The sequence below is a fragment of the Bufo bufo genome, chromosome 3, assembly GCF_905171765.1.
Source record: "Bufo bufo chromosome 3, aBufBuf1.1, whole genome shotgun sequence".
Classification (NCBI taxonomy): domain Eukaryota; kingdom Metazoa; phylum Chordata; class Amphibia; order Anura; family Bufonidae; genus Bufo; species Bufo bufo.
Window position 1 is genome coordinate 290,076,886 of NC_053391.1, and position 23,623 is coordinate 290,100,508.

A 23,623-nucleotide genomic window follows, 5' to 3' on the forward strand; every position below is an offset into this window, starting at 1 on the left:
ATTACCTGCAATCGTCTTCCTGAAGGTGCGCGTGCAGGCATCGCGTGGGGATCACTCTGAAATGTAAGGCTACTTTAACACTTGCGTTCAGAGCGGATCCGTCTGGTGTCTGCACAGACGGATCCGCTCCTATAATGCAAACGTTGGGATCCGTTCAGAACGGATCCGTCTGCATTATAGTTCAGAAAAAAATCTAAGTCTGAAAGTTAGTCAGACGGATCCGTCCAGACTTTACATTGAAAGTCAATGAGGGACGGATCTGTTTGAAAATTGCACCATATTGTGTCAACTTCAAACGGATCCGTCCCCATTGACTTACATTGTAAGTCTGGACGGATCCGTTTGCCTCCGCACGGCCAGGCGGACACCCGATCGCTGCAAGCAGCGTTCAGGTGTCCGCCTGCTGAGCGGAGGCTGAACGCCGCCAGACTGATGCATTCTGAGCGGATCCGCGTCCACTCAGAATGCCTTGGTAGCTGGACGGATGCGTTCGGGGGCCGTTTGTGAGCCCCTTCAAACGGAGCTCACAAGCGGAACCCCGACGCTAGTGTGAAAGTAGCCTAAGCTGAATGAAGGGAATACAGTGAGTGAGGTACTGCACAAAAACCGCAATATCACTTGCCTCGCCCTGCCAAACCCACAACATGTCATCAATGTAACGTCCATAACATTTTAAAGAGTGAGCATAAGGGTTACTATCAATAAACAAAAATGTATTCTCCCACCAAGCCATGAAAATGTTTGCGATCGATGGTGAAAATTTGGCACCCATAGAAACTCCTGATGTCTGAAGGAAATATTCACCATTAAACATAAAAAAATTATGTCTAAACAGAAAATCAATACAAATGCAAATGAAATCCTGTAACTAAACAGTGTAGTCGCTATGGGTAACCAAATTCCATTGTAAAGCCTCAATGGCTAGATGGTGGGGGATATTGGTATACAGAGAGGTGATATCTGCGGTAACCCAGGTATATTTTTTGCACCATTTAAAACTAACAAAATTTAGCAAAACCGTGCAAGTATCCCTAAGATAACCAGGCATATGGGGTACCAGTGGCTGGAGAAGGGAATCGGCCCACTCCGACAATCTCTCGGAGAAAGAGCCGATGCCCGCGACATTAGGTCGCAAAGGGGGAGGAAAAACACACTGCTATTATTTTGAACAAAACTGTACATAAAGGGGGCTCATACAAGAGGCACTATACATAAAGGGAGCACGTAGAAGAGGCACTATACACAAAGAGGGCAAATATAAGAGGCATTATACATAAAGGGGGCACATATAAGAGGCACTATACATAAAGGGGAACATATAAGAGGCATTACACATAAAGGGGGCAAATATAAGAAGTGCTATACATAAAAGGAGAACATATAAGAGGAGCTATGCATAAAGGGGGCACATATAAGTGCCACAATTTATAAGGGGCACCAAGCATGTGGCACTATATACAGAGGGCACAGAGTGTGTGGCACTATATACATTAGCTGTATACATTATTATACAGTCAGGTCTATATATATATATATATATATTGGGACATCAACACAATTCTAACATTTTTGGCTCTATACACCACCACAATAGATTTGAAATGAAACAAACCAGATGTGCTTTAACTGCAGACTGTCAGCTTTAATTTGAGGGTATTTACATCCAAATCAGGTGAACGGTGTAGGAATTACAACAGTTTGCATATGTGCCTCCCACTTTTTACGGGACCAAAAGTAATGGGACAATAATAATTATAACTCAAACTTTCACTTTTTAATACTTGGTTGCAAATCCTTTGCAGTCAATTACAGCCTGGAACACATAGACATAACCAGACGCTGGGTTTCATCCCTGGTGATGCTCTGCTAGGCCTCTACTGCAACTGTCTTCAGTTCCTGCTTGTTCTTGGGACATTTTAGCTTCAGTTTTGTCTTCAGCAAGTGAAATGCATGCTCAATCGGATTCAGGTCAGGTGATTGACTTGGCTATTGCATAACATTCCACTTCTTTCCCTTAAAAAACTCTTTGGTTGCTTTTGCAGTATGCTTTGGGTCATTGTCCATCTGCACTGTGAAGCGCCGTCCAATGAGTTCTGAAGCATTTGGCTGAATATGAGCAGATAATATTGCCCGAAACACTTCAGAATTCATCCTGCTGCTTTTGTCAGCAGTCACATCATCAATAAATACAAGAGAACCAGTTCCATTGGCAGCCATACATGCCCACGCCATGACACTACCACCACCATGCTTCACTAATGAGGTGGTATGCTTAGGATCATGAGCAGTTCCTTTCCTTCTCCATACTCTTCTCTTCCCATCATTCTGGTACAAGTTGATCTTGGTCTCATCTGTCCATAGGATGTTGTTCCAGAACTGTGAAGGCTTTTTTAGATGTCGTTTGGCAAACTCTAATCTGGCCTTCCTGTTTTTAAGGCTCACCAATGGTTTACATCTTGTGGTGAACCCTCTGTATTCACTCTGGTGAAGTCTTCTCTTGATTGTTGACTTTGACACACATACACCTACCTCCTGGAGAGATTTCTTGATCTGTCCAACTGTTGTGAAGGGTGTTTTTCTTGACCAGGGAAAGAATTCTTCTGTCATCCACCACAGTTGTTTTCCGTGGTCTTCTGGGTCTTTTGGTGTTGCTGAGCTCACCGGTGTATTCCTTCTTTTTAAGAATCTTCCAAACAGTTGTTTTGGCCATGCCTAATGTTTTTGCTATATCTCTGATGGGTTTGTTTTGTTTTTATCCTAATGATGGCTTGCTTTACTGATAGTGACAGCTCTTTGGATCGCATCTTGAGTTGACCGCAACTGATTCCAAATGCAAATAGCACACTTGAAATTAACTCTGGACCATTTATCTGCTCATTGTAATTGGGATAATGAGGAAATAACACACACCTGGCCATGGAACAGCTAAAAAGCCAATTGTCCCATTACTTTTGGTCCCTTAACAAGTGGAAGGCACATATACAAACTGTTGTAATTCCTACACCGTTCACCTGATTTGGATGTAAATACCCTCAAATTAAAGCTGACAGTCTGCAGTTAAAGCACATTTTGTTCGTTTCATTTCAAATCCATTGTGGTGGTGTATAGAGCCAAAAATGTTAGAATTGTGTCGATGTCCCAATATTTACCTGGCTGTATATATTATATTCAGGGCACAGCATTTCGCAGTAAGAGGAGATTGTCCTAGCATACAGGGTGCCAATGTCTTGGTAAAGAGAAAAGCTGAAGACATCTTCTCTGCAAAATCCGCAGATCTGAATTGTGGCTGGGAGATGCCATCATGGTGGCCTGAACCAGATGGAGTAGAACTCAGGGGGAGACGTCACCTGTAAGTCACTAAATGAAAATGATTATTCTGCCACTGACTGTGTATAATGAGTGCTGTAGTCAACTGGATGATCTACAGCTGATGATGGATGGTAGCATGCTGTTTTGTGAAACAACAACTCCTAGCATCCCTTTACTACTGTTCAGGCCATAGTGGGAGCTGTAGATTCACACTGTACAAGCTTTTATGGCATCTGTACTGAACTTTTAAAATCTAGTGATGTACAGTCGTGGCCAAAAGTTTTGAGAATGACAAATTTTAGTTTTCACAAAGTTTGCTGCTAAACTGCTTTTACATCTTTGTATCAGTTGTTTCTGTGATGTAGTGAAATATAATTACACTCACTTCATACGTTTCAAAGGCTTTTATCGACAATTACATGACATTTATGCAAAGAGTCAGTATTTGCAGTGTTGGCCCTTCTTTTTCAGGACCTCTGCAATTCGACTGGGCATGCTCTCAATCAACTTCTGGGCCAATTCCTGACTGATAGCAACCCATTCTTTCATAATCACTTCTTGGAGTTTGTCAGAATTAGTGGGTTTTTGTTTGTCCACCCGCCTCTTGAGGATTGACCACAAGTTCTCAATGGGATTAAGATCTGGGGAGTTTCCAGGCCATGGACCCAAAATGTCAACGTTTTGGTCCCCGAGCCACTTAGTTATCACTTTTGCCTTATGGCACGGTGCTCCATCGTGCTGGAAAATGCATTGTTCTTCACCAAACTGTTGTTGGATTGTTGGAAGAAGTTGCTGTTGGAGGGTGTTTTGGTACCATTCTTTATTCATGGCTGTGTTTTTGGGCAAAATTGTGAGTGAGCCCACTCCCTTGGATGAGAAGCAACCCCACACATGAATGGTCTCAGGATGCTTTACTGTTGGCATGACACAGGACTGATGGTAGCGCTCACCTTTTCTTCTCCGGATGCCCCAAACAATCGGAAAGAGGCTTCATCGGAGAATATGACTTTGCCCCAGTCCTCAGCAGTCCATTCACCATACTTTCTGCAGAAGATCAATCTGTCCCTGATGTTTTTATTGGAGAGAAGTGGCTTCTTTGCTGGCCTTCTTGATACCAGGCCATCTTCCAAAAGTCTTCACCTCACTGTGCGTGCAGATGCGCTCACACCTGCCTGCTGCCATTCCTGAGCAAGCTCTGCACTGGTGGCATTCCGATCCCGCAGCTGATTCCTCTTTAGGAGATGATCCTGGCGCTTGCTGGACTTTCTTGGACGCCCTGAAGCCTTCTTAACAAGAATTGAACCTCTTTCCTTGAAGTTCTTGATGATCCTATAAATTTGTTGATTGAGGTGCAATCTTAGTAGCCACAATATCCTTGCCTGTGAAGCCATTTTTATGCAACGCAATGATGGCTGCACGCGTTTCTTTGCAGGTCACCATGGTTAACAATGGAAGAACAATGATTTCAAGCATCACCCTCCTTTTAACATGTCAAGTCTGCCATTTTAACCCAATCAGCCTGACATAATGATCTCCAGCCTTGTGCTTGTCAACATTCTCACCTGAGTTAACAAGACGATTACTGAAATGATCTCAGCAGGTCCTTTAATGACAGCAATGAAATGCAGTGGAAAGGTTTTTTGGGGATTAAGTTAATTTTTATGGCAAAGAAGGACTATGCAATTCATCTGATCACTCTTCATAACATTCTGGAGTATATGCAAATTGCTATTCTAAAAACTTAAGCAGCAACTTTTCCAATTTCCAATATTTATGTAATTCTCAAAACTTTTGGCCACGACTGTATATATGTACTGCTCATGGTTCTGGTGTTGTATTTTTGTTAGGGACCTGGTTCTGGGGCTGTATATACAGTTGCAAGAAATAGTATGTGAACCCTTTGGAATGATATGGATTTCTGCACAAATTGGTCATAAAATGTGATCTGATCTTCATCTAGGTCACAACAATAGACAATCACAGTCTGCTTAAACTAATAACACACAAATAATTAAATGTTACCATGTTTTTATTGAACACACCATGTAAACATTCACAGTGCAGGTGGAAAAAGTATGTGAACCCTTGGATTTAATAACTGGTTGAACCTCCTTTGGCAGCAATAACTTCAACCAAACGTTTCCTGTAGTTGCAGATCAGACGTGCACAACGATCAGGAGTAATTCTTGACCATTCCTCTTTACAGAACTGTTTCAGTTCAGCAATATTCTTGGGATGTCTGGTGTGAATCGCTTTCTTGAGGTCATGCCACAGCATCTCAATCGGGTTGAGGTCAGGACTCGGACTGGGCCACTCCAGAAGGCGTATTTTCTTCTGTTTAAGCCATTCTGTTGTTGATTTACTTCTATGCTTTGGGTTGTTGTCCTGTTGCAACAACCATCTTCTGTTGAGCTTCAGCTGTTGGACAGATAGCCTTAAGTTCTCCTGCAAAATGTCTTGATAAACTTGGGAATTCATTTTTCCTTCGATGATAGCAATCCGTCCAGGCCCTGACGCAGCAAAGCAGCCCCAAACCATGATGCCCCCACCACCATACTTCACAGTTGGCATGAGGTTTTGATGTTGGTGTGCTGTGCCTCTTTTTCTCCACACATAGTGTTGTGTGTTTCTTCCAAACAACTCAACTTTTGGTTTCATTTGTCCACAGAATATTTTGCCAGTACTGCTGTGGAACATCCAGGTGCTCTTGTGCAAACTGTAAACGTGCAGCAATGTGGTTTTTTTGCACAGCAGTGGCTTCCTCTGTGGTATCCTCCCATGAAATCCATTCTTTTTTAGTGTTTTACGTATCTTAGATTCGCTAACAGGGATGTTAGCATATGCTAGAGACTTTTGTAAGTCTTTAGCTGACACTCTAGAATTCTTCTTCACCTCATTGAGCAGTCTGCGCTGTGCTCTTGCAGTCATCTTTACAGGACAGCCACTCCTAGGGAGAGTAGCAGCAGTGCTGAACTTTCTTCATTTATAGACAATTTGTCTTACCATGGACTGATGAACAGCAAGGCTTTTGGAGATACTTTTATAACCCTTTCCAGCTTTATGCAAGTCAACAATTCTTAATTGTAGGTCTTCTGAGAGCTCTTTTGTGCGAGGCATCATTCATATCAGGCAATGCTTCTTGTGAAAAGCAAACCCAGAACTGGTGTGTGTTTTTTATAGGGCAGGGGAGCTGTAACCAACACCTCCAATCTCATCTCATTGATTGGACTCCAGTTGGCTGACACCTCACTCCAATTAGCTCTTGGAGATGTCATTAGTCTAGGGGTTCACATACTTTTTCCACCTGCACTGTGAATGTTTACATAGTGTGTTCAATAAAAACATGGTAACATTTAATTCTTTGTGTGTTATTAGTTTAAACAGACTGTGATTGTCTATTGTTGTGACTTAGATGAAGATCAGATCACATTTTTTGACCAATTTGTGCAGAAATCCATATCATTCCAAAGGGTTTACATAAGATGCTATATAGTGTCATCCGCAGATCCCCCTCCCCATAACAGTGCACAGATCTCCCTCCCCATAACAGTGCACAGATCTCCCTCCCCATAACAGTGCACAGATCTCCCTCCCCATAACAGTGCACAGATCTCCCTCCCCATAACAGTGCACAGATCTCCCTCCCTATAACAGTGCACAGATCTCCCTCCCCATAACAGTGCACAGATCTCCCTCCCCATAACAGTGCACAGATCTCCCTCCCCATAACAGTGCACAGATCTCCCTCCCCATAACAGTGCACAGATCTCCCTCCCCATAACAGTGCACAGATCTCCCTCCCCATAACAGTGCACAGATCTCCCTCCCCATAACAGTGCACAGATCTCCCTCCCCATAACAGTGCACAGATCTCCCTCCCCATAACAGTGCACAGATCTCCCTCCCCATAACAGTGCACAGATCTCCCTCCCCATAACAGTGCACAGATCTCCCTCCCCATAACAGTGCACAGATCTCCCTCCCCATAACAGTGCACAGATCTCCCTCCCCATAACAGTGCACAGATCTCCCTCCCCATAACAGTGCACAGATCTCCCTCCCCATAACAGTGCACAGATCTCCCTCCCCATAACAGTGCACAGATCTCCCTCCCCATAACAGTGCACAGATCTCCCTCCCCATAACAGTGCACAGATCTCCCTCCCCATAACAGTCCACAGATCTCCCTCCCCATAACAGTCCACAGATCTCCCTCCCCATAACAGTGCACAGATCTCCCTCCCCATAACAGTGCACAGATCTCCCTCCCCATAACAGTGCACAGATCTCCCTCCCCATAACAGTGCACAGATCTCCCTCCCCATAACAGTGCACAGATCTCCCTCCCCATAACAGTGCACAGATCTCCCTCCCCATAACAGTGCACAGATCTCCCTCCCCATAACAGTGCCATCCGCAGATCTCCCTCCATAACAGTGCCATCCGCAGATCTCCCTCCATAACAGTGCCATCCGCAGATCCCCCTCCATAACAGTGCCATCCGCAGATCCCCCTCCATAACAGTGCCATCCGCAGATCCCCCTCCATAACAGTGCCATCCCCAGATCCCCCTCCATAACAGTGCCATCCGCAGATCCCCCTCCATAACAGTGCCATCCGCAGATCCCCCTCCATAACAGTGCCATCCGCAGATCCCCCTCCATAACAGTGTGTCATCCGCAATTTTTGAAGTAAAATCATATAAACCAATTTTTTGTCATCTTGGTGATTAATCGATTAAATTATCGACAACTAATCAATTATTCAAATAATCGTTAGCTGCAGCCCTATAGTGAACTTGGTTCTGGTGCTGTATATAGTTAGTAAACATGGTTCTGATGCTGTTTTGAGCAAGGTTCTGGTGCTGTATTCATGCAGTGAACTTGGTTCTGGTGATTTGTTTAACTTATAGGCTTGGTTTTGGTGCTGTGTGTATGTAGTGATCTTGGTTCTGGCACTGCATTTGTGTGTTAAACGTTCATCTGATGCTATACGTTGATCTAATACTATCCATTTACATCTGAGTTCAGGCCACTAAGCATATCTCATTAAAGTCTATGCAGTCTCTTCAGCTCAGGGGTTGGTAAATCCAGTCCCACTAATGATCAAGCTACTGCTACGAACTTAATCATGTACTGTATCTGTACGATCTGAAAACACAACCAGCTGCCGTCTTTTAACAATTTAAAGCCCATTTACTTATACCACCTTTTATATGGTAGGTAGAGCTAAACAAGTTGTGCTGCTACACAAGGGCCAGTGCTGTGTGCTTGCCCCCTAAGCTAAAATTTGCCAGCCAGCCCCTGCCCTCAGAGTCTTAATCCGAAGATCAATAAATCTGCCTGGGATTATCCCCTTAACGACAACCAGTTTTAATCATATGGACAGAGCAAAATTTAGTAAATCTGACGTGTCACTTTATGTGCAAATAACTTTGGAATACTTTTACTTATCCAACCAATTCTGAAACAGTTTTTTCACGACACATTGTATTTTATGTTGGCGGTAAATTTGGGTCAATATGTTTTACATTTATTAAACAAATTCAAAATTTAGAGAAAATGTGGGAAAAATGTGCAATTTTCTAATTCTGAATTTCTCTGCTTTTAAGGCCTCATGCACACGGCCGATGTTTTGGTCCGCATCCGAGCTGCCGTTTTGGCGGCTCGGATGCGAACCCATTCACTTGAATGGGGCCGCAAAAGATGCGGACAGCACTCCGTGTGCTGTCCGCATCCATTGCTCCGTTCCGTGGCCCCGCTAAAAAAATATAACATGTCCTATTCTTGTCCGCACTTTGCGGACAAGAATAGGCATTAATATTGAAGGCTGTCCATGCCGTTCCACAAATTGCGGAACGCGCACGGACGCCATCCGTGTTTTGCGGATCTGCGATTTGCAGACCGCAAAACGCACCACAGTCGTGTGCATGAGGCCTAAGACAGATAGTGATACCTCATAAAATAGTTATTACTTAACATTCACCATATGTCAGTTACATGTTGGAATTATTTTGTAAATGTCATTTTATTTCTTAGGGTGGTATAGGGCTTAGAAGTTTAGAAGCAAGAATTTTTAAAATCCACTTTTTTAAGTATCAATTCAGTTCTGAAGTCACTTTGAGGGGCTTACATAATAGAAACCATTCATTAATGAGACACCACTCAAATTATTGAAAACTGAATTTAAAAACTTTGTTAACTCTTTAGGTATACCACAAGAATTAAAGAAAATTTCCCATTTTAGTTTCTTTTTCCATCCCAACCACAAACTGCTACTACACTGCTCAAAAAAATAAAGGGAACACAAAAATAACACATCCTAGATCTGAATTAATTAAATATTCTTCTGAAATACTTTGTTCTTTACATAGTTGAATGTGCTGACAACAAAATCACACAAAAATAAAAAAATGGAAATCAAATGTTTTAACCCATGGAGGTCTGGATTTGGAGTCACTCTCAAAATTAAAGTGGAAAAACACACTACAGGCTGATCCAACTTTGATGTAATGTCCTTAAAACAAGTCAAAATGAGGCTCAGTAGTGTGTGTGGCCTCCACGTGCCTGTTTGACCTCCCTACAACGCCTGTGCATGCTCCTGATGAGGTGGCGGACGGTCTCCTGAGGGATCTCCTCCCAGACCTGGACTAAAGCATCTGCCAACTCCTGGACAGTCTGTGGTGCAACGTGACATTGGTGGATAGAGCGAGACATGGTGTCCCAGATGTGCTCAATTGGATTCAGGTCTGGGGAATGGGCGGGCCAGTCCATAGCATCAATGCCTTCATCTTGCAGGAACTGCTGACACACTCCAGCCACATGAGGTCTAGCATTGTCTTGCATTAGGAGGAACCCAGGGCCAACCGCACCAGCATATGGTCTCACAAGGGGTCTGAGGATCTCATCTGGGTACCTAATGGCAGTCAGGCTACCTCTGGCGAGCACATGGAGGGCTGTGCGGCCCTCCAAAGAAATGCCACACCATTACTGACCCAATGCCAAACCGGTCATGCTGGAGGATGTTGCAGGCAGCAGAACGTTCTCCACGGCGTCTCAAGACTCTGTCACGTCTGTCACATGTGCTCAGTGTGAACCTGCTTTCATCTGTGAAGAGCACAGGGCGCCAGTGGCGAATTTGCCAATCTTGTTGTTCTCTGGCAAATGCCAAACGTCCTGCACGGTGTTGGGCTGTAAGCGCAACCCCCACCTCTGGACGTCGGGCCCTCATATCACCCTCATGGAGTCTGTTTCTGACCGTTTGAGCAGACACATGCACATTTGCGGCCTGCTGGAGGTCATTTTGCAGGGCTCTGGCAGTGCTCCTCCTGTTCCTCCCTGCACAAAGGCGGAGGTAGCGGTCCTGCTGCTGGGTTGTTGCCCTCCTACGGCCTCCTCCACGTCTCCTGATGTACTGGCCTGTCTCCTGGTAGCGCCTCCATGCTCTGGACACTACGCTGACAGACGCAGCAAACCTTCTTGCCACAGCTGGCATTGATGTGCCATCCTGGATAAGCTGCAATACCCGAGCCACTTGTGTGGGTTGTAGACTCCGTCTCATGCTACCACTAGAGTGAATGCACCTCCAGCATTCAAAAGTGACCAAAACATCAGCCAGGAAGCATAGGAACTGAGAAGAGGTCTGTGGTCACCACCTGCAGAACCACTCCTTTATTGGGGATGTCTTGGTAATTGCCTATAATTTCCACTTGTTGTCTATCCCATTTGCACAACAGCATGGGAAATTGATTGTCACTCAGTGTTGCTTCCTAAGTGGACAGTTTGATTTCACAGAAGTGTGACTGACTTGGAGTTACATTGTGTTGTTTAAGTGTTCCCTTTATTTTTTTTGAGCAGTGTATTTATTGTCTTCCAAAGATTCATAAAGGCCACAATCCCTTGAAGGGGAGACCTATAGTCTCGGATGTAGGGAGCTTAAAAGGGTACCCATAATTTCATGCTCCGATGCTCTCCCTTGCCCTGCGCAGGATCGTGCAGGGCAAGGGCTCTTACCTTTACTATAATACACTGCCGGGTGGAGTGTGTTCGGTGATGTCACCGGCTCTGATTGGCAGGCTTAAGCACTGCCCTAGCAGTTTTACAGGCTAGGGCAGCGCTAAAGCCAGCTCATCAGTGCCGGTGACATCACCGGGCTCACTGCCGGGTGGAAACCTCCGCCTGGCAGCCTGAAGGAAAGCCCGGTTAATCACCGGAAATCCACAAAATGCTGAATCGCGCAGGGCAAAGCAGAGCATCTGAGCATGAACTGCTTCGATGCTATTGTCAGGGGGGTGCCTGGATGAAATTCTGGATATGTCCAGGTTCAGCTCTGAACCCGAACAACCCCTTTAAGTTAGAACATAGAATTATACATTGATAAAATATTAGCACCATTTGTGGTAGGCCTACCATCCTACATTTGAGACACAGGGGACCTTCTTAAACAATTGGACGGTATCCATTTGGATACCAATTCCATTTTAGCTAGCATAGATGTTGAGGCCCTGCACTCAGTGGAGCACTTTCTGTCCACACGAGGACACAAATTCCAACAGCATAGCCAATTTGTTCTCCACCTACTAGAGTTCTCGCTTACCAAAAATGTTTTCTTTTTTAACAACAGATGTTACCACGAGCTCAGGGGCACGGTCGTATGAAAACTTGTTCCTGGGCTGGTGGGAGAACTTGTGCATTTTTAAATAAGGCTCATTAATGGACGTACACTGCATAAATATTTTGCATAAATTTGCGATTCATTGACGATATTTTTGTGGTGTAGAATGGCACATTTGAGTCCTTTACAATCTGGGCGGCCAGTCTCAATAACAATGGGATTGGACTCAGATTTACAATACAGACCAAAAGTTTGGACACACCTTCTCATTCAAAGAGTTTTCTTTATTTTCATGACTATGAAGGCATCAAAACTATGAATTAACACATGTGGAATTATATACATAACAAACAAGTGTGAAACAACTGAAAATATGTCATATTCTAGGTTCTTCAAAGTAGCCACCTTTTGCTTTGATTACTGCTTTGCACACTCTTGGCATTCTCTTGATGAGTTTCAAGAGGTAGTCACCTGAAATGGTCTTCCAACAGTCTTGAAGGAGTTCCCAGAGATGCTTAGCACTTGTTGGCCCTTTTGCCTTCACTCTGCGGTCCAGCTCACCCCAAACCATCTCGATTGGGTTCAGGTCCGGTGACTGTGGAGGCCTGGTCATCTGGCGCAGCACCCCATCACTCTCCTTCATGGTCAAATAGCCCTTACTTTCAACGTTTTCCCAATTTTTCGGCTGACTGACTGACCTTCATTTCTTAAAGTAATGATGGCCACACGTTTTTCTTTACTTAGCTGCTTTTTTCTTTCCATAAAACAAATTCTATCAGTCTATTCAGTAGGACTATCAGCTGTGTATCCACCTGACTTCTCCTCAACGCAACTTATGGTCCCAACCCCATTTATAAGGCAAGAAATCTCACTTATTAAACCTGACAGGGCACACCTATGAAGTCAAAACCATTTCAGGGGACTACCTCTTGAAGCTCATCAAGAGAATGCCAAGAGTGTGCAAAGCAGTAATCAAAGCAAAAGGTGGCTACTTTGAAGAACCTAGAATATGACATATTTTCAGTTGTTTCACACTTGTTTGTTATGCATATAATTCCACATGTGTTAATTCATAGTTTTGATGCCTTCAGTGTGAATCTACAATTTTCATAGTCATGAAAATAAATAAAACTCTTTGAATGAGAAGGTGTGTCCAAACTTTTGGTCTGTACTGTATATCTGAATGTCATTATACCAATTTACCTTTTCTGGACGTTATCGTCAAAAAAAATGCACAAGGGGAATTAGATACTTCTATTTTTTGAAATCCTACATCTACTAATTCCCTCCTACGTTGGGAAAGTAGTCATCCCTATGCCCTCAAAAAAGTTATCCCCGAGGACAGTATTTGCGTTTAAGAAGGAACTGCTTGCTAAGGAGTGAGTTCCTGAAACAAGTCCGGGATTTTCAAGATAGTTTTGTGGATTGGAGGTATCCACTAAGCACTGAAACCAGCATTTCAATCAGCGTTTCAGAAGGAACGTACATCCCTTCTGATAACAAAATCTGAAACTAGAGAGGCACGAGATGAAAAAGGACTGATTCGTCTCATCAGTACCTTAAGGCAGCAGCGAGTGTCAGAGAAATAATTTCTAAACACTGGAACATTCTGCGGATGGATTCAGACATACGCAAAGTGATCAGTGAACATCCCAGGCTCATATATAGGAGGGATAGAAGTATCAAAGACAGACTTGTGCATAATCACTTTGCAGCACCTTCAACACCTAACACTTGGCTTTATAAGCCTATTAATGGATGCTTTAGATGCAGCAGATGCGTCGCCTGCAGATTTATCAAGAACGGTGAATCATTTAAGAACAATGTGAAAAACAAGTTATATACCATCAGACATATGATCAATTGCAAGTCTTGGGGAGTCATTTTCAAAATGACATGCACCTGTGGAAAGGAATATATTGGTAAGACTAGCAGGGAGCTGAGAGGGTTGGAGAACACATTGGCAATGTAACTAATAACAGGGATGCCCCCATTGCCCGACAAGTGAACATGGAGGGAGGGTGGAGCGCCTCAGCTTCAAGGGCATTGAACTGGTCAAACGAGGAGAAAGGGAAATTGGGACAAAAAAATCCTACAATGTGAGGCAAGATGGATTTTTTTATTTTATTTAAAAACTGTCTATCCTAATGGCTTGAATGAGCAGCAAAATTATAGCTGTTTCATTTGAATCACAGTAGTGGATAGAAGTGATATTATCTGTAGCCTCAATTTTCCCAATATTCAAAAAGTTGGTGATGGATATTACCTAAGTATGTCTCATAACCTAAATACCGTAAATAATTAACAAATATTTTTATATATTTTCAATATTTAGTTTTGTTTAATATTTGCATATAGATTTACCTTTGCCTCAATATTCTGAATAAAAATACATTTCAGTAGTAAGGCTCTTTTAGCCTATATTAATCTGTTTAACCATACTATTTTAGGATAAATGGGTGATCTTGTGTACTGAAATCCTCATTTTCCTATGTGATGAGAGTTTTTGAGCAGCTAGGGGGTTGCTAAGCAACCGCTAATGCTGTCTGCTCTGCATCGCATCCTGCACGGCCTCCTTTTCCGATCACATCGCTCTGGCCTCCCCCACATGCTGTCCAAAAGCGCGCTCTGCGTGCGTTCCATTTGCGATCCATGGTGGTAAGCATGGGAGGCGGGAATGCCGTGAGGGAAAGCCCGGCAGGTGTTAAATAGGAGGGACGGCGCATGGCTCAGCGCCGCTTCAGATACACTGGTGAGATGCAAGGGACACTTCCCTACTTTATGCATATGCCTGCTCCAAGGTTTAAAGACCAAATATAGCAGCAACCATTGTTATCTTTTGAGAGGGAGACAATATAATTCAACAGCTACACAGTGCTTATATCGCCCCTCTTTAACTTTGCAGGAGCACACATAAACTTGTTTAATGCTTGTTTTTCTTATCTTTATATTCACTCTACCCTCTGTACCTGATAGGGGAGGAATAGAAATTAGGGTGTTTTTGATTGCTATTCTGTCCTTATTACCTTATACCTTTTCTTTTCACTCCTTAATCCGCTGATGAGCTCCATTTTTGGGATGAAACATGGCATGCCGGGACAAGAAAGAGGGTCAAATTTAGGGTCACGGCCACGTTGGGGACAGGTTCCTGACGGGGTCGCGCCTATCTGGGAGGGTGCTCTGGGTTTGCCAGGCAGGGACTCATAGCCTCTTTCCCAATGATACATAGGGTCTGTGTGAGGCCTAGACAGTTTTATGTCCTTGTGAAACTTGTAATATCACAGGGGCTGCCCCAAGATAATATAATTGATAAAAAGGAGCCAGAATTTAGAAGGTTACCACCTCTATGCATGAACAGAAAATAAATTACTCACACACGTCTGAGGTGGTAAGAACTACATTTTTTTTTCTATATATTTTGTTGAATTTCCTTTTTTTACCATGTTACGTTTAAACATTTTTGGGCCTCATTCATTTTATTTTATTGAACATTAGCAAAATGTATGTTTAAATTTATTCCATATCCTCTTTTGAAAGTATATTGCATGGTTTGGAGGAAATATTGCTGTTGTACTATTCACCAGCTTGTGTAAATATATTGCGTCTTTGTGTGGCAAAGACTGGGCTCCCAATTGTTAACATAACTCGGGAAGGAGGGGTGTCTCACCTGTCTGATGCTGCCACACTGAGGTCTGGCATAAATGCTGCCACCGGTCAGTGCACAGTCTAATGTAAATGTTGCGGTCACTTATTTCACCATCTAATGTAAATGCTCCATCAGTTCCCAATCTAGTGCAAAGGCTCCAGTCAGTCCACAGTCTAGTGTAAATACTTCTTTTATTCCACTTTTAATAGTTTTTTTTAAATTAAATATTCTATTATTAAATAAATATTATATATTAGAGGGGAATCCCCAAAAAATGTATGTGTTGCGAGTTTCACAAAAATGAATCAGCCAAACAAATATGAAGTGTTAGATGAATTGCGAAAAGCAGTGCCATTTGACATTAAATATTGGAGGGGTAAACAACGTGAAGTCAGAAGAGGGAGTATCACGTGACCCTGTGAGGAGGGCTTGCCCTGATTAGCTCCAGAATCTGACAGCCATTCAGCTGTGGATGTGATAGGATGTGTTCTGGCTGTGTCTGACAAAAAAATTGCAGACACAAGCCAGTTACTAGGGACACTATAGGGAGAGAATAGGGCAATATGACTGGATAGATTTTAGAGTTTTATCATGGAAAGATTATCTTAGAGGATGACTAAGGTAACTGGTCACTGTCTCACTTGTTTCATACAGCTTGCTGGAAAGTTCTCCATTACAAAATTGTGCAAGAAACTCATTTTTATGTGTGAACAGTCATCCAGCGTTTTTTTGCAAAAAGGTTTCTACAGTTCCTAGGCTTATTGCCAGCCCCCCTTATAGCATACATTCTGCTGCAAACAACCTATTAACCCCCTTTCTTAAACCTGCATTAACCTGCACATCTGTCTTTAAATTAGCAGCAATTTTTGCCAGATCCTACTCAGCAGTTTATGACTACATGTGATGTGTTTATGTAAACTGCAAAATAAGGCTGATAAATATTGAGGTTTGTTTGACTTTTAATCCTTGCTGTGTTACGGAAAAATTAATCAAAATGGAAAATCTGAAAAAAAAAAAAGAATTTCAAATTTCACCTCAATTTTCCATTAATTCTTGTGGAACACCTAAATAGTTAACAAAGTTTGTAAAATCTGTTTTGTAAAATCAATGTGTAATTTATGAAATGGGGTCATTTATGGGTGATTTCTGTTATGTAAGTCCCACAAAGTGACTTCTTAACTGAATTGTTCCTTTAAAAAGTGGGTTTTGGAAACATTCTTGAAAATGTTAGATTGCTTCTAAAATTCTAAGCCTTTTAAAGTCTTAACAAAATAAAATATTTACAAAACGATGTCAACATAAAGACATATAAGGAATGTTAAGTAATAAATATTTTCTGAGGTATCACTCTCCATCTTAAAAGCAGAGAAATAAAAATTTAGAAAATTGTAATTTTTTTCAAAATTTGTGGTAAATTTTAGATTTTTTTCATATTCTTTTTTATAATAAAGGTGAAACATATTGATTCAAATTTACCAATATTAAAAAGTACAATAAGTCATAAGAAGACAGTCTCAGAATAGCTTGGATAAGTAAAAGTGTTCCAATGTAATTGCCCCATAAAGTGACACGTCGGATTTACAAAAATCAGCCTGGTCCTTAAGGTGAAAACAGGTGTTAAAGGCTTCTTTAGCAATGATCTTTTGTGGCTTACCCTCCTTGTGAAGGTAGTTAATGACTGTCTCCTCCACATGATTGTGTAGCCTACTGAAACAGACTGAGGGACCAGGAAAACTTGGCAGGTGTTTTGTGTTGATTAGCTGATTCAAATTTGACACCATGAGTCTACAATATTGAACATTTTCACAATATAAAAATTTTCGGAGATACTGACTGTTGAATTTTCATTAACAGCAAGCAATAATCATCAACATTCAAATAGGTAAACGATTGAATCTATATAATATGAGTTTAACTTTTTGAACTGAATTACTGGAATAAATTAACATTTCTATGATATACTAATTTATTATTATTATTATTTAAATTCTAATTTTTATTGAGATGCACTTGTAGTTATGCCCACATTGTGCCTCCTCACAGTAGTTAAGCTCATATTGTGCGTCTTCACAGTAGTTATGCTCACATTGTGCCCCCTCACAGTAGTTATGTTCACGTTGTGCTCCCTTTACACTAGGAATGCCCACATTGCACCCCTTCACAGCAGTAATGCCCATATTGTGCTCCCTCAGTCATAATACCCACATTGTGCCCCTTCACAGTAGTTATGCCTACATGGTGGAAGGAATTAGGTGGACATAATTTAAACTTAAACAATGCACTCTTTGCTTGACTCATGTGGTGTAACAAGCCTCTCCCTCTGGCTTGAATTTCATCTAGCTCTTTGGGTATTCAGGTTTTGCGGTCCCCAGAGTTGCAGCAATGAAGGCGGCTGTATCTGCAGTTATCAGCATAGTTTTATCTTCATGTGATGTTGTATCACACAATGTGGATCATTTACAAAAAGTTTAATACCTATTTTTGGAGTAAAATTGTCACACAACCCCATTTTTGAAACTTTTTACACACTTGTGCCAAAATATTTGTTGCATGGGCCTTTTTACGTTGCCGGTGTAAAAGTTCGGATACATTTTGCAGGCACAAAAGATGTGCCTAATTTATGAAGATGCCCATGCCCCATCATAAATTAGAATTATCTTCCGGCAGCAACTCCAGCGTAAAAAGTTAAAAAATTATGGTCTTAATAAATAACCCCCAATGTGCACAGTGTCTAACAGGTGTTTTCCCCAGTCGTCTCCATGACACCACATCCTAAGACTGACTTCCTCTGATAGGATAGGAAAAACACAGAGGTTTAAATTCGACCTCTCCCCTCCATCACCAGTGTTTTTCCTGTCCTACCAGGAAGGAAGACTGGAGAGGTGCATGGAGGCTCACATGGGGCCTACCTTACTAATGAAGAGTCAGGCCAAGGTTGGATCCGTAGGTCGGCTCTCCCTCCTCTCATGGTGGCCTGGGCTCAGGCACCATTAGCTGGTGACCCCTGCGAAATGTCCTTCTGCGGCAGTCCCAGAGGACTTTATGCAGTGGAGGCAATTTGGCAACCAAAGGGCCGTTGTGATGAGCTCCCTCCGGCTGCCGAAGTGTGACGTCAGATGCTGGGGGTGGGCTGGACGTCGGGACGTCACTTCCAGGTCCTTGAAGGTCACAGGAGCATAAAAGACCCCAGGACCTGCATAATGGCACCCGGACAACGAGAATTTATCCCCAGTGGTGGATGCTGTATACTTGGTGGAAGGGTGCGCTTTGAATATGAGTGCCCCTACCACGCAGGGCTCTGGAGCTTAGTCTGCACCAATCCAGGGAGTTGTGAGTAGCCTGGTATCAGGCCACTGTCTATATTGATATGTATAATCATGGGTTGACTGATCCTTCTCTCCCTTGCATGTTTTAGGGAGAAAAGGATACATCCTCAGCTCCTACAAAAATTTGTAAATGTGGAATATGTTATAAGTAGGGATGACCCGAACTCGAACATTTTCGTAAAAGTTCGGGTTCGGTGTTCGGCGCTTTCTTGGCGCTTTTTGAAAGGCTGCAAAGCAGCCAATCAACAAGCATCATACTACTTGCCCCAAGAGGCCATCACAGCCATGCCTACTATTGGCATGGCTGTGATTGTCCAGTGCAGCATGTGACCCAGCCTCTATATAAGCTTGGGTCACATAGCGCTGCACGTCACTCTGCTGATACAAGCGTAGGGAGAGGTTGCAGCTGCGACGTTAGGGCGAGATTAGGCAGATTAACTCCTCCAAAAGACTTCATTCAGTGATCGATCTACAGCTGTGGATCATTGAAGTGCTGATATTCAATTGCTCACTGTTTTTAGGCTGCCCAGAGCGTTTTTATATCACTTTTTTTCTGGGGTGATCGGCGGCCATCTTGTGGCTTGTGGTGCGCCAGCACAAGCTACCACCAAGTACATTTAACCATCAATAGTGTGGTTATTTTTTGCTATATCCTACATCAGGGTCAAGCTTTCATCAAGTGCATTTAACCATCAATAGTGTGGTTATTTTTTGGCCATATACTACATCAGGGGCAAGCTGAGCCTGTGTCACCCAAGTGCATTTAACCATCAATAGTGTGGTTATTTTTTGGCCATATCCTACATCAGGGTCAAGCTTTCATCAAGTGCATTTAACCATCAATAGTGTGGTTATTTTTTGGCCATATACTACATCAGGGGCAAGCTGAGCCTGTGTCACCCAAGTGCATTTAACCATCAATAGTGTGGTTATTTTTTGGCCATATACTACATCAGGGGCAAGCTGAGCCTGTATCACCCAAGTGCATTTAACCATCAATAGTGTGGTTATTTTTTGGACATATACTACATCAGGGGCAAGTTGAGCCTGTCACCCAGCGCCTAAAAAATAGGCCTCACATTTATATTCATCCAAATCTGTACTGTTTTAGCTGGTCAAGTTGTTGTTTGTGACCGTCAAAGCACAGTTTTTGTTCTGGGTTGAAAAACAATTCCCAAATTTGCAATTCTCAAAATTAGTGGTTTCTGCTGTATCAGGCCTACTTTAAATCTATCCCTAAAAAGGGTATATTAGATTCAAGGTGCTGATAGGGTCATTCTCAAAAACTTAACACACACGCTACAGTGCAGATCCAAGTCTAATTCTGTGATTAAACGTATACCTGTCACCCAGCGCCTAAAAAATAGGCCTCACATTTATATTCAGCTAAATCTGTCATTACTGGTGTGCCTGTATTAGTGTAATACGGTACCTAAATAGATAGCCAGATAGTGTTAGGTTTCTGTAAAAAAAAAAAAAAAGGCCTGAATTTTAATTCAATACATTGGCCCGAATAATATTTTTCTTATTGTGGTGAACGGTAACAATGAGGAAAACACCTAGTAAGGGACGCGGACATGGTCGTGGTGGTGTTAGTGGACCCTCTGGTGCTGGGAGAGGACGTGGCCGTTCTGCCACAGCCACACGTCCTTGTGTACCAACTACCTCAGGTCACAGTAGCCGCCAGAATTTACAGGGATATTTGGTGGGGCCCAATGCCGTTCTAAGGATGGTAAGGCTGAGCAGGTACAGGCATTAGTCAATTGGGTGGCCGACAGTGCATCCAGCACGTTCACATTATCTCCCACCCAGTCTTCTGCAGAAAGCGCACAGATGGCGCATGAAAACCAAGCCCATCAGTCTGTCACATCACCCCCATGCATATCAGGGAAACTGTCTGAGCCTCAAGTTATGCAGCAGTCTCTTATGCTGTTTGAAGACTCTGCTGGCAGGGTTTCCCAAGGGCATCCACCTAGCCCTTCCCCAGGGGTGGAAGAGAGAGAATGCACTAACGCACAACCACTTATGTTTCCTGATGATGAGGACATGGGAATACCACCTCAGCACATCTCTGATGACGAAACACAGGTGCCAACTGCTGCGTCTTTCTGCAGTGTGCAGACTGAACAGGAGGTCAGGGATCAAGACTGGGTGGAAGACTATGCAAGGGACGATGAGGTCCTAGACCCCACATGGAATGAAGGTCGTGCCACTGACTTTCACAGTTCAGAGGAAGAGGCAGTGGTGAGACTGAGCCAACAGCGTAGCAAAAGAGGGAGCAGTGGGCAAAAGCAGAACACCCGCCGCCAAGAGACTCCGCCTGCTACTGACCGCCGCCATCTGGGACCGAGCACCCCAAAGGCAGCTTCAAGGAGTTCCCTGGCATGACACTTCTTCAAACAATGTGCTGACGACAAGACCCGAGTGGTTTGCACGCTGTGCCATCAGAGCCTGAAGCGAGGCATTAACGTTCTGAACCTTAGCACAACCTGCATGACCAGGCACCTGCATGCAAAGCATGAACTGCAGTGGAGTAAACACCTTAAAAACAAGGAAGTCACTCAGGCTCCCCCTGCTACCTCTTCTGCTGCTGCCGCCTCGGCCTCTTCTGCTGCTGCCGCCGCCTCGGCCTCTTCCTCTGCCTCTGGAGGGACGTTGGCACTTGCCGCCCAGCAAACATGGGATGTACCACCAACACCACCACCTGCGTCACCAAGCATCTCAACCATGTCACACGGCAGCGTTCAGCCCTCCATCTCACAAACATTTGAGAGAAAGCGTAAATTCCCACCTAGCCACCCTCGATCCCTGGCCCTGAATGCCAGCATTTCTAAACTACTGGCCTATGAAATGCTGTCATTTAGGCTGGTGGACACAGACGGCTTCAAACAGCTCATGTCGCTTGCTGTCCCACAGTATGTTGTTCCCAGCTGGCACTACTTCTCCAAGAGAGCCGTGCCTTCCCTGCACAACCAAGTATCCGATAAAATCAAGTGTGCACTGTGCAACGCCATCTGTGGCAAGGTCCACCTAACCACAGATACGTGGACCAGTAAGCACGGCCAGGGACGCTATATCTCCCTAACTGCACACTGGGTAAATGTAGTGGCGGCTGGGCCCCAGGCGGAGAGCTGTTTGGCGCACGTCCTTCCGCCGCCAAGGATCGCAGGGCAACATTCTTTGCCTCCTGTCTCATCCTCCTCCTACTCAGCTTCCTCCTCCTCTTCTTCCACCTGCTCATCCAGTCAGCCACACACCTTCACCACCAACTTCAGCACAGCCCGGGGTAAACGTCAGCAGGCCGTTCTGAAACTCATATGTTTGGGGGACAGGCCCCATACCGCACAGGAGTTGTGGCGGGGTTTAGAACAACAGACCGACGAGTGGTTGCTGCCGGTGAGCCTCAAGCCTGGCCTGGTGGTGTGCGATAATGGGCGAAATCTCGTTGCAGCTCTGGAACTAGCCGGTTTGACGCACATCCCTTGCCTGGCGCATGTGCTGAATTTGGTGGTGCAGAAGTTCATTCACAACTACCCCGACATGTCAGAGCTGCTGCATAAAGTGCGGGCCGTCTGTTCGCGCTTCCGGCGTTCACACCCTGCCGCTGCTCGCCTGTCTGCGCTACAGCGTAACTTCGGCCTTCCCGCTCACCGCCTCATATGCGATGTGCCCACCAGGTGGAACTCCACCTTGCACATGCTGGACAGACTGTGCGAGCAGCAGCAGGCCATAGTGGAGTTTCAGCTGCAGCACGCACGGGTCAGTCGCACTGCGGATCAGCCCCACTTCACCACCAATGACTGGGCCTCCATGCGAGACCTGTGTGCCCTGTTGCGCTGTTTCGAGTACTCCACCAACATGGCCAGTGGCAATGACGCCGTTATCAGCGTTACAATACCACTTCTATGTCTCCTTGAGAAAACACTTAGGGCGATGATGGAAGAGGAGGTGGCCCAGGAGGAGGAGGAGGAAGAGGGGTCATTTTTAGCACTTTCAGGCCAGTCTCTTCGAAGTGACTCAGAGGGAGGTTTTTTGCAACAGCAGAGGCCAGGTACAAATGTGGCCAGACAGGACCCACTACTGGAGGACGAGGATGAGGAGGAGGTGGAGGTGGAGGAGGATGAGGATGAAGCAGGTTCACAGCGGGCTGGCACCCAACACAGCTCGGGCCCATCACTGGTGCGTGGCTGGGGGGAAACACAGGACGATGACGATATGCCTCCCACAGAGGACAGCTTGTCCTTACCTCTGGGCAGCCTGGCACACATGAGCGACTACATGCTGCAGTGCCTGCGCAACGACAGCAGAGTTGCCCACATTTTAACGCGTGCGGACTACTGGGTTGCCACCCTGCTGGATCCCCGGTACAAAGACAATGTGCCCACCTTACTTCCTACACTGGAGCGTGATAGGAAGATGCGCGAGTACAAGCGCACGTTGGTAGACGCGCTACTGAGAGCATTCCCAAATGTCACAGGGGAACCAGTGGAAGGCGAAGGCAGAGGAGGAGCAAGAGGTCGCCAACGCAGCTGTGTCACGGCCAGCTCCTCTGAGGGCAGGATTAGCATGGCAGAGATGTGGAAAAGTTTTGTCACCACGCCACAGCTAACTGCACCACCACCTGATACGGAACGTGTTAGCAGGAGGCAACATTTCACTAACATGGTGGAACAGTACCTGTGCACACCCCTCCACGTACTGACTGATGGTTCGGCCCCATTCAACTTCT

The 23,623-nt window shown here is 44.3% G+C and overlaps 1 protein-coding gene across 3 annotated transcripts in view; it reads left to right on the plus strand.

Annotated features, from left to right (window-relative positions):
- The window catches only part of BAK1 (BCL2 antagonist/killer 1), a 275,538-nt gene that overhangs the window by 23,140 nt on the left and 228,775 nt on the right, over nt 1-23,623 (plus strand). The window contains exon 1 of one of the 3 annotated variants that reach the window (XM_040424184.1): nt 18,163-18,253. The exons of the other annotated variants lie outside the window; for them this stretch is intronic. The gene's annotated coding sequence lies outside the window, so the exon portion shown is untranslated. Of the gene's footprint in view, nt 1-18,162; nt 18,254-23,623 lie in introns of those variants that run through there. 3 annotated transcript variants of the gene reach the window in all.